The following is a 12,941-nucleotide window of genomic DNA, read 5'->3' as shown; positions in this document are numbered from 1 at the left end:
CAAGTGGTTTCTTGGCATGGGATCCGCAGCCTCAGGTACTGCCAGCTGTATTCTTGGCATAGGGACCTCGGCCTCAGGTACTGCCAGGTGTTTTCTTAGCATGTCATCCATGGGCTCAGGTATTGCCAGGTGTTTTCTTGGCATGGGGTCCACAGCCTCAGGTACTGCCAGGTGGTTTCTTGGCATGGGATCCACAGCCTCAGGTACTGCCAGGTGGTTTCTTGGCATAGGGACTACGGATGACAATTTAGGCAGCAAAGCCCTAAAAAGAGAAAACAGACACATTTGCACCTAAAGGACTCCAAGAGAGTAACAATAGCTAAGATTAGTACAATATAATACCCATATCTAAATATTATGGTGTATAATGATTAACATTTATATAGTAATAGCTAAAAAAAATACTTAATCACAATCTATTCTTATCTATAAATTACACAAATTTTCATAATTTTACATTTCTGTCCATAAATCACATTGTTACATATTGTTCATATGATATCTGCACAAAGTACTTACACAGAGCATCTCATAGGACCAGTGTTACTGGAACTGGGCGCTTTATCCTTATGGTACTTATGGGCTGGCTCTGTGCAAATGAATACAGAAATAGGACCGTTACTACTATGTCTGGTATATGTTTTGCTTCAGTTAGTCAATGGATTACAATTTGGAAGTGTAAACCCCTATTTGTTCCTATTGTTCCTGGATCAGTTGCTTCCTTTGCCTAATCTGTAACTGTAAAGACCAGCATATGTACACACCTCCCAACCACCCAGCATGGTAACTTGTGGTGTTACTACAATATGTATTGTTGCGATAAGTGGCGATGCAGATTGTTAGTGCACAACTATGATAAACCGACCTCTTAATCTTTTCATTAAAAGAAACAAGAATACCTGGAGGATGAGGGTCTTTCAGCTGCACTTTGTCTTCTCTTGCAGCCTCAGGGATTTTGTGGTGGGCACAAACACGGTTCCTCTCCACCTGCAGGAGGAAGGGTAAACAGCAGAGAGTTAGCTACTGGGCACCGGAACACTCAGAGAAAACAGGGAGACAGGAGATTATGGATGGGTAATCTACGTGTCCTCACATAGACATGTAATACCGCAGGTGTAGCTTTTCTGACTGATTGAGCCTGTAGTATATATTTTTAACATATTTTAATTGCCAGCTGAAGTTCTAATAGAAAGTAAAAGATCACATTCCAACCAATCTTCTAATAAAACTGATTTTGAATGTTCATAATGTTTGTTTTATTTAATAATAAATCCCGTGTTCCACCACAGTTATACCCAGTAACATAGATGAATATGCCGTTACCCCTTGGGGGCAGCTCACCAGTGTTTTGATGTGCTTGGCCTTGCTCCCATAGGTCAGTGTGCTGCGAGAGTCTTCATAGGCAGCATCCGCAGGGCTGATGTGTGTGATCATCACCATTCTGCTCCTGCCACTCAGTGCACCCTGTGATAGATAAAGCTCTGGTTATAGGGGAGATCACTGAGGAATCCTTACACATTGTAATGAGCAGTTTAAAGATCTACTACTATTGTTTTATACTATGTGAGAAACAAATGATTGCATAAATTACTAATAAAATGGTTGATAGCAGCTATTGTCTGAGATAAAACAACAGAACAATCCGTTAGGAGCAATATTCCTGATGACTGGGATTCCGATGTGGATGCTGTGGCCACATTCCCTGTCCACAGGACCTCAGCATTTACAATAAGCTGTGGCCACACTCCCATACACTATACCACACACTCCTTTAGTACCAGGGCATTATAAAGTCTCTTAATGGCCTAGTTTGATAACTCACATTCATGTTCCTAATGCATGTATCACAAAAAAGATATCTAAGAAGTGACTAATGCTACATCAGCCATGGGTGTATCTAGGGGTGTATTAAGAGAGGAGGGGGCCCCGGAAGGGGAGTGAACACGGGCCCCCTCCTCTCTGCCCAGCTGCAGTCAGCGAACTGTTGTCAGAAGTAGACACAGATGCAAGTAGCATGGATCTCCTGGTCCGTGCGTGCATCTGTGTCATTGAAACACACAGCAGCACAGACGGGTCTCACTGACCCATCTGTGCTCTGTGTCACTGTCAGTCACACAGATGCATGTAGCACGGATCTCACGAGTCCATGCTACAAGCAAATGAGCACCATAATGCTGATTGGCTGAGAGCCGTGACAGACGGCTCTGTCAGCCAATCAGCACTTTGCCCATTAAAGGCAAAGGCATTTTTTTTAAAATGGCCGCTCGAGGCAAAACCTCGAGATCCAACAGCAGATCTCGAGGTTTTGCCTCGGGAGAGCGATCCGGGGCAGACAGGGAGATCCGAGCTTGGGCTCGGATCGCCCCGGATCCCCGAAGTTCGGGTGGGTTCGGTTCTCAGGGAACCGAACCCGCTCATCCCTACTAAGAAGTGACTAATGCTACATCAGCCATGGGTGTATCCAGGGGTGTATTAAGAGAGGAGGGGGCCCCCCGGAAGGGGAGTGAACACGGGCCCCCTCCTCTCTGCCCGGCTGCAGTCAGCGGACTGTTGTCAGAAGTAGACTCCGGGCAATAGAGTGGTCCCGGAGTCTACTGCGCTTGCGCATCTCACTGGGAAAATGGTGCGGCAGCCATTTTCCCAGTGACTCCTTACAGTGCATGCGCAAAATACTGGGAAAATGGCCGCAGTGGTCAATTTGCAGGCGTTTTCTGTGGTGTTGCTCCGTGGGACTTCGGAGAGGTAAATATTTTTAAAAAAGTATAGGTGCTGTTTGTGCAGAGCGCCCCCCCTGAACTGCACACCCTGCACCCATTATAAATATGCCCATGGGTGGATCTATAGTGGGTACAGGGTATATGGTGCACATGTCCAGTGGTCTCATACCGCACACCCTGCACCCATTATAAATATGCCCCTGCGTGGATCTATAGTGGGTGCAGGGTATATGGTGCACATGTCCAGTGGTCTCGCACTGCACACCCTGCACCCATAACTTATACTTAACACTCTGCCAATGCTGCTGTAATCACCAATATAGTCACTGGGAAAATGACATGGGTGCCATATTTATAAACTTCTGCACATGCTCAGTAGAGAAAGCGCAGTGCCAGAGTATATAGCGCATGTGCCTGTAGGAGAAGGGGGAGACCTGCATGTAGACTGTACATGGGGCCCTTCTCTCTTATCATTGTCCCTGACATCAGGTACAGTTGTATTGTCATATGTAGGTAGGAAATCTCATAGCAATAACATACCTTTAGCAGCCAGGTCAATTTGCTGTCCCGATAATTGATATGGCTGCCGGGTCTCTTGCGTAGTGCCATAATGCAATTCCTTAGGGCCAGTAGGGAGCGGTTTATATAGCCACTTTCTTTCAGGGTTTGCCCAGTGTTCTTAGTCTGATATAGAAACAGAAAAGATAATGAAGACACATCTGACATCAGTCACGGTATGGATGTGGTACAAACACATAAACTATTGTATTATGATATTGGCCAAAATGCTTTTCTTACTGCATGTAATTTAACCCAAGCTACTACAAAAAATGTAATTCCATTATTAGTATCATTAATTTGATACTGGTTTATGTTATTAATTTAAAAATGACTTTAATCAAAATGTTATGTAATTGTTATGAGTAAAGTCTTAGTGGTTGGGGGTCACAGAAATAAATGTATGTAACCAAGGGGGCAGTTGTCTGTAACAGATTGGGAATCACTGCTCTAAAGTTAGAAAGGCCACGCTTAGGGAGTACTACAAATACAAGAAAAAAGAGCTATAAACATGAAAGGCTCTGTTATAACTCTTCCACTACAAAAAGATGCAAAAACAAATTACAACGTTCATAAGAGCTTTAATCAAAGAAAAGAGCTTACATTACATGCCACTTCAGAATACAGGACAAGGACTACCCTAGGACTACTTACTACTTAGCTCTCTGATAATTATACACAAAATGAATTGTCATTTACGTTGCACAGTGCAAGAGCAGCTTTGGTCTCATCATGTGCCTCAATTTCTGTGAGCAGGGTAATAACTAGCTATGGGCCACCAGTGCCTCCCCACGGCCCTTGCTCCTGGCTAGCAGGGTGCCTGGAATGCTGCAGTCAGGATTGCTACTGCAGCACCCATGGAGCATCCTGTGGACACTCCAGATGGGCACCCTGCACAGTATATGCACCCCATCATGCGTCCTGAGGACACTCAGCCAGCACTGTGCTTATTGGAGCTGCCAAGCACTGCCCTCCTGCATGACTTAATGATATCATACAGTAAATGCAACATCATGACATGGTGCGCTCAGGGGGCGGGGGTGGCACAGGGTGCAATTATGCCCTGTTACAGCTCTGTGTGCAAGTGCACCTAGATTTCCATCAATATTTAACTTTACCAAGCAAGGTGGCGGCATTTGCGGAGGAGTTGAAGAATATAAAGGCAAAGGGGAGGAGTTGGGAGGAGTGAAGGTGTCCCTAGCACAATATGTATAGTGTTGGTGCACCACTGCTCATCATTATACAGAGCAGAACTGGAACAAAATCTTGCACAGTGCACAACTGGTGATTGTTCTCTAGGTTGCAGAGGCGTTCCCTTACAGCATATTGTAGGCTCACACCCAGGTGTGCTCTGGGCAGACTATCTGTGCTCACTGGTGCAAAACCAAAGCATTTAGCATAGTGCAGTATTAGTAACCTTCTATATTCCTGAAAACACATTGTATGTTCTGCTTTGTGATTGTGTGGGTTCTTACTGGCAGGTGACTTGGCTGTTGGCCAAAAAAGTGTGTGCGTGCGCTCGTGCGTGTGTGTGTTAGAGAATTTAGAGTGTAAGCTGCAAGGTGCCAGGGACTGATGTGACTGACAAATATTCTCTCTGTAGAGTAGACAGTGACGACTAGTGGTGAAGTATGAACACTGCAGAAGGATAGCAAACTCTTAAGATATTTACATCTATGGCATTGCAGGGGGACATACAAAGAAATGATAATGTTATATAAAATACAAGTGATACCTGGCATGCTCGCTCTGATCCCGCCAGGTCTACCATGTACAGCCGGCCCGTGCACACTCCATCCTTGCTTGTCTGCTTTACGGTGACTTGCAAAACAGCATGGGAGCGGGATGAGTTCTTATTGGCAGCTGTGGCTGCCTTAGAGCGGCGCTTATTCCCTTTAGTCAGTAATGCGATGGCCTGAAAAAGAAAGTAATATAGATCCACCAACACTCTCATAAAGTTACACTTGTCCATGTGTTATAGCTACAGCAGGGTCACTACACCAGCGATCACATATTCATGAGCTCTGCTTATTCATTCACTCATTAATAGGTTCTTTACAGACAGCGACACTGTTTATATTAGTCTGTACTTCTATAACTTATTGTCATTTGTATCCCCCTTGTTCAGTGCTGCAGAACCCTTGTGGTGTCTTATAAATAAAAGATGATGAAAATAATAATAATAATAATAATAATATAGCCAGGGATGACTAGCGGTGAAGCATGGACACTGCATAAGGGTAGCACAGACTAATGATAGTCACCTCCTCAGGACTGCTGGGGAAGAACTCTGCAATCCCTTCTATCTTGGTGTTGCCGTAGGGATCCTCTCTAAGGTTCAAACATCCAGAGGATGGTCTTAGCAGATCCCGAACGGTTTCATTGTAGACCTGAAAATGTAATAAAGGAATAATCACTCTCTGCAATACAAGGAATAATCACTGTCTGCAATACAAGGAATAATCACTGTCTGCAGTACAAGTACGACACTTACTCTCTGGAAAGGGCTTGGGTGACTTGTGGTTCTCCAGATGCTGTATATCATGAAGGACGGTTATTTGGGGAATGCACATATAGGGCAGGGGCCCATCTTAGCTTTCAGTTCTGTGCCAGTCCCCATGAATTTTCAAAAAAGCAGAGTAAGGGGTCTCAGTTTCCCCCTCAAACTTTGTAACGGGCCTGGTAATTGCTAGTTGTTCCCAATTACATGATATTATATCTAGGGGGATCATTTATAATTAGACACATATGTGTGCAGAATGTACATAAAGAGGACACATACAAAGCTTATTTCATGTATTTGTTAGGCCAGAATCATCTCAAGATGCATCCAGCTGATATACAGCATTTGCTGCAGGTCTATGTCAGGTGTAATGAGTGTGTATAGTGCACAATAACACAGAGATGGTGTAGAGATGTGGATTTATAGTGTTATTAGTACATTATTAAGTAGCATGACCCTATTGTTACACAACTAATAAATGCTTAAGTGGCATGTTCCATATAGGGTACACAGATAGTGATTGCAGATAAAATTTAATTATTTTAAATACTCTCTCCTTCTACCTGTTCCCATCTTGCCCACTCCTCAATCTCTCCCTCTCATCTGGCACTGTCCCCTCTGCATTCAAGCATGCCCTTATTTCCCCCATTCTTAAAACACCTACCCTTGATCCTAGCACTCTCTGCAACTACCAACTCATCTATCTCCTCCCTTTTTCCCCAGACTCCTTGAGCATATTCTTTACAGCTGCATTACCACCCCCTAAGGGTCTGTTCTTGGACCTATCCTATTCTCCCTCTATAGGTCCTCTTTAGGTGAGCTCATCAGCTCTTTTGGCCTCCAATATAATCTCTATGCTGATGATAGTCAGATCTATCAATCCTCTCCTGACCTCTCCCCCTCTCTCCTTACTCGTATCTCTATCTGTCTCTCTGCTATCTCTTCCTGGATGTCCCAGCGCTTTCTTAAACTTAATATGTCTTAAACAGAACTGATCATCTTCCTACCTTCCCACATACTGTCACTACCCATAATTTCATTATCTATTGACGGTACAACCATCTTTTCTAGCTTCCAAGTGCGCTGTCTTGGAGTTATCCTTGACTCTTCCCTCACATTCAAACCACACATCCAGTACCTTTCCCAGTCCTGCCATTTCCATCTCAAAAATATCCCTGAATGCTACTAAGACCCTCATCCACTCACTGGTCATCTCCAGATTGGACTACTGTAACCTCCTTCTATCTGGCCTCTCTGACAACTGTCTCTCTCCACGGCAATCTGTCCTCAGTGCTGCTGCCCGGCTCATCTTCCTCTCCAAATGTACTACATCTGCCTCCCCTCTCCTACAAGCCCTTCCTTTTCAGAACCCAATTCAAGCTCCTCACACTCACTTACAAAGTTATCACCCAATCCTCTCCCAGTTACATCTCTGACCTTTACACTCCCATCTGCCCTCTTTGCTCCACTAACGAATGCTGATTCTCCTGCCAAATGATTACTCCTTCCCATGACTGCCTCCAAGATTTTGCACATGTTGCAGCCTACCTCTGGAATTCGCTACCTCTCCCTGTTGGACTCTCCACCTCTCTATAAAACTTCAAACTGGCTCTCAAGAGGCACATCTTCATCAAAGCATTCCATCTCTAATCCTAACACTCTGTCCCATGCTCACTGTCTATCCCATCTGTGTCACCCCTGTCTGTCTTCCCCTACCATTTAGAATGTAAGCTTCCATGAGCTGGGCCCTCTTCCCCATGTGCTTTTCCTTCCCTTACTATTATTTACAGCACCTAACCCTTGACTTCTGCAACCGTGCTACTTATTTCAGTGTTATGACCACTGTTGCAGTAATATTTATATACAATGTATTTGTCCTGCATTGTCTTGTACTGTAAAGTCACTGTTTTCCTGTCTGCTCAATTGTTAATATACTTTGTTAGGTGCTGCAGAACCCTTGTGGCTCTATACAAATAAAGGATAATAATAATAATAGTAATACAAACATCTGTTGTTACCTCATTCAAAACTGAAATGAGATGATTGTGTCCTGCAGTAGTCCTAGGCTAGTGGTATTAATTAAGTAATGTGAATATATTGCAGTGATTCCATATAACATAGCCGGGATTCTAATGTATCTACTACTATCAGCTGATGGGGTAGATACACAATCAGCCAATCAGAGGACAGCGCTGCTAACAGTTATCATCACTCTGTGTAATTGCAGCTGACCCTCCAGTCCCGGCAATAGACACGTAACCAAAATCTGCCTTTGCATCATGTCTAATTGTGCTGCCTTTTACTTGGCCTATGTAAGCTCGCCGCTGCCCGTACATGCGCACTATGTAAATGCATATCTTATGCAAACCCCCAGAGCTCCATCCACCTCTAAATAAGACACATAGAATATAAACCAAACACTTATTCCTCATATTTACCTCAGCATAGGACACTGACACTGAGAACTTATTCTGCCCTCTCTGCACCTCGATGGTCTTATATAGATCTTTCAGAGTGCGAAATATCACTCCGGGCTCATGGCCATTGCCCATCATAGTAAAGGTCTTCCCGGTGCCTGTGATAAATATAAAGGTATTAGGCATACACTCACTGACGTTACAAGAAAGAACGGCAGATATGTAATTATACAATGTGTCATGTCAGTAACGAACAGTGACAGACATCATGTGACTAAACCAATATTCATCAGGATGCTGCTCATCAGGTCACTCTCTCAGGGATGTCACCACTTGTTAGTGAATGGATGGACTGTGCACTATTCTATATTTGTTCTGCCCATAAAATGCTGCTCATCAGGTCACTCTCCCAGAAAATGCTGCCTCCACATTTGGTGATGGGTGCACCTATTCCCTGGTCAGTGAGTGTTAGAAGCAATGATATCCACAGCCTATCACAAGCTGATAATGTAACCATTAAAATGTAAATATAATTTAAGATGCTATATAAAAATCTAATATATGCACATTTGGGAGCTTTTTATTAAACACAAAACAACATTGTGACATAGTTATGTGATCCAATACAATTTTACCAGTACAGCTATAGTGTAATATATTGTTAGACTATAGACCAGACCTATAACAATATTTCGGTAAAAGAGATTTACCTTCTAACTACCACACTTGTCACCATTCTCATGCTATTACCATGCCCCAAATAGAAGCGTTATCCTTAAGAACTATGACTTGTGCCTTATTGGATGTTGTCAATTTAAATGTTCATCTATTATCCTGTACCTGTGATCACTAGACTAAGGATTCAGGGACTGATTTAGACCCGCTCGCAAGCGCATAGCGCTCGCAAGCGCATAGCGCTCGCAAGCCAGTCGATGGTGGGCCAGTGCAAATGCGCAGCGTGCGCACTGTGCGTGCGCAAGCCCCGGAGCGAGCGCAAAAAGCACTCGCTCCGGTGCTCGCATCCAAAAGGGGCGGCTATCGATGTTGATCGTCAGCTCGCCCCGTTTGGAAGGAGGGGAGGGGAGGGTGGCTGGGCAAACGGAGGTGTTCCTGCAGGAATGGCTGCTGTTTGTGGGTGGCCCTACTGACATTACTCGTAATGTCAGTAGATGGACTTCCTGCTCTATTAGAGCAGGAATTCCACTGGGGCTTGTGGCCACGAGACCCTACCGTAAGGGTCTCGTCGCAAGCCCGATGGTCACCCACAGCTATGCGACCGGCCAGGAGGCTGCAACTTAAAAAACAAGCACCCGCCCTGATTCAGAGCGAGCGCTCGCTTTTGGCGAGCGGCTCTGAATCAGGCCCTCAGTACTCAGACCCGGATTGTGCCATGAACCTAATGCCTCACTTTCTGGAACCACTTGGATAATTGCACAGCCCATAAGGATACTACTAGCTCAAAGTTACTAACAGTACAGATGGTCCACATGTTTTATCACCACTCATTTCACCAGCTCACTACTTTTAAACATACAATATAAACAATTAGACTTATGTATTAATAACATTAATATTACCTGTTGGGCCATACGCAAATATAGCAGCATTGTACCCTGAAATTATATCATCCACTAGGTTCTTCACTGTGGACATATAAACATGTTCCTGAAATGAGAGATATTTATTGATGCTACATAAGCAATCATGCCCTATACTGAATAAGGAAAAATGACAGCTGTACAAGCATTACTGGCTGATGCTACATTCACATATGATGATAAATTGTTCTCATGCGCTATTTTACTCCCTAACAAGATGCAACATGAGCAGCGCTGAATGTCCCTGAGTACTGTTATATATACTATTAACTTTTATTATTCATTGTAAATAATTTAGGATTATAATCACCTGGGTAGCTGCTTGATCAATCACTTCATGAAAGGTGAACGTCCTTTCCCTGGTCCTGCAGCAACGCAGGACGTCATCAGGATCCTCGCCAGGGTCCTGCAGTACTACTGTCTGTAAGGAAAGAGAAGACATGTTCACTATATGTCACCAGGCTCTATAAGCACCTCTGTGGCAGGAGCAGAAGATCTTAAGTCCAGTTTATATTACTGGATAAAAGCAAAGTCACACATGGGAACGTGATCTGGGAGTATAGAGTCATATTTGTCAGCATTTCAGCACAGTTTCCAGGAACATTTCACTGATATCTATATAAACTCTTCTGGTCACTGGTTCTTAGGCCCTTAAGACACAGAATGGTCTAACTCATAAGCTTGGCGGTCCTTCCTACTGTAAGACATATTATAATAATAACTTATTGGATTGTGTCTTAAGTGGTTTGCTACCTATTGTGGAACTACAATTCTCAGCATAACCTCCTTATTGGAGGGAATCGCCATATGTTACTGTCCATAAAATATGTGCAAGACATCTTTTTTCCCTACTGAACTAGGCCCTGATTCAGAGCCGGACGCTCTGACAACAAATAAATCTAAAAATAATGTTTTGGTAAGAAAACAATTTTATAATTAATTGTGTTAAACTAATTCAGTTGTTTAAACTTGCATTTTCTTACCTTCTGCCCGAGCTGGTGTACAATGCATCGGGCGCTGCTCTTAGCCTCTGTCCTATTAAATGGACGGATGCGCAGAGCGACCTGTGAAATAATGAAACAGACATAAGAACAATGCAGGATTTTTAATGCCAAGGTTATCTCCCTATAGTGGCAAAAAACAAAAAGGGAAATAGATACACTTTCCCTTGAATAAAAGCATTTCACAATATTTTTGCTTTTATTTTAAATAATTTGAAATCAGAACCTTAACATAATTATTAGAAAGTCTGGAAAGCTGCTAAGAAAAATAGTTATTAATAGTAAATAGTATAAATACAAAGAAAAAGGGAGTTTTTAAACCTAATGTATCTAACCATACTCTGAATTTATATGAAATCATATAACAGTGATCTATTATCATTACCCATCAGTATTACAGTGTGTCCATGGCCATATAAGAGATACTTACAGTCATTTGATGGTGCTTAGGATGGTCATTTCCAGCCTTCTTCATCGTAAAATCATTTTATCCACTCAGAAATGAGAAGAAAAATATCTGTACTGTCACTAGTCCAGCAATATCAGATATGACACAGAAAGCATCCAGCTGCCTTGTTATACTCATCCCACCTCCAATAGTGACATCATCAGCTGCCACTATGACATCACAAGGTGCCCTGGCAGCAGGGGCTGGCTGGCAACTTTCAGCCTGGGGGGCAGACACAAACAAATGGCTTTTCTACCAGTGCGTGCAACAGAGAAATGGGTGTAATACAAAAAGGTTGTAGGTGTGGTTTGCCTAATGTGGGTGTGGTTTGTCTAATGTGGGTGTGGTTTAAATAGCTGTTGCAATTTGTGACTAACTGTTATGTAAAAGAGCTACGGATACATCACCTACCAGCCCCATCTGACCAATGCTGAGACTATTCTAGTGACCGATAAACAATACAATACATGAGCCATTCTACTGACTGATATACAATACAGGCAGGGGCGTATCTATAATGGATGCAGGGTGTGCGGGGAACACGGGTCCTTGGGTTCAAGGAGATCCCGCACCGCACACCCTGCACCCATAATATCATTTACCTCTCCTGAGTCCCATATCGGCGCGGGGGTCCGGCGCTGTAAGACAACTGGAAAATGGCACGGCGGTAATTTTCCTATTGTTTTTGCATGCGCAGTATAGGGAAAATGGCCACCGCGGCCATTTTCACGGTGACCTGTGCATACACTATAGGCTCTGAGCACACAGAGACTATAACTCCGGCGCTGGCCGTGCACAGCTCAGTGTGCTGCCGGCCGCTGGGCGGAGAGGAGGGAGCCCGTGTCAAAGACTGCACATGGGCCCCCTCCTCTCTAGAAACGCCCCTGAATACAGAAGCCATTCCACTCCGTATGCAAAAAATATTACTGACTTGACATGAACTTTTATTTTCCCCTATATGCATTATGCAAACGTCACAGCGGCAGGAGTTTGTACTAAGATGCCCAGTATGCGGGATCTGAAAACCATTGCTTATATATAAACATGCACCATCAGTCATACCATGCATCTTCTGAGTAACCCTGTGGTCGTTCAGAATGTCTGTCACAAGTAAGCACACACCAGAGCCTTCACTGTGTACAAATTCACAATCACAGGCTGAGATACGACCCCCAAAATGGCCTAGACACACCTGTTTTTGCCTCCCCATCCCCCCGTTAACTCCCACAACCGATCCATCAATCACACTGCATCCAAGTCCTCACTGCGACCGTCGCTGGTAATCTCACTTAGTACATGTGCAGTGTGGCTCATACACATGTCCTGTATACAAATAATTGCTCAATCAGGCCCTATCTAGCATGTTATGCCAAATACTTTATTATGATGGAATCAATGCCTCAATACAGTATATACCCTAGCACTAACAGTAACGCTACTGACATTATTTCTAATATCAGAGGTAACATTTATCTGATAGAATATGTGGCCTATAGTATAAAGGTAAGACTTCAAGAGCACTACAGGTCACAGCAAAACAACCCCCCCACACACTCATATCATACACTCATAAGCAAGCACTCGCCCTACACACATATCCAAACACTCCCCCTCCTCCCCCACACACACACACACACACACACATATATACATATATAATACACATATGAGCAGACATCCCCCCCACACACACATATCA

Source organism: Taudactylus pleione, unplaced genomic scaffold (genome assembly GCF_031769625.1).
Source record: "Taudactylus pleione unplaced genomic scaffold, aTauple2 ptg000422l, whole genome shotgun sequence".
Lineage (NCBI taxonomy): Eukaryota > Metazoa > Chordata > Amphibia > Anura > Myobatrachidae > Taudactylus > Taudactylus pleione.
Note: the sequence above shows the minus strand (reverse complement) of the source record.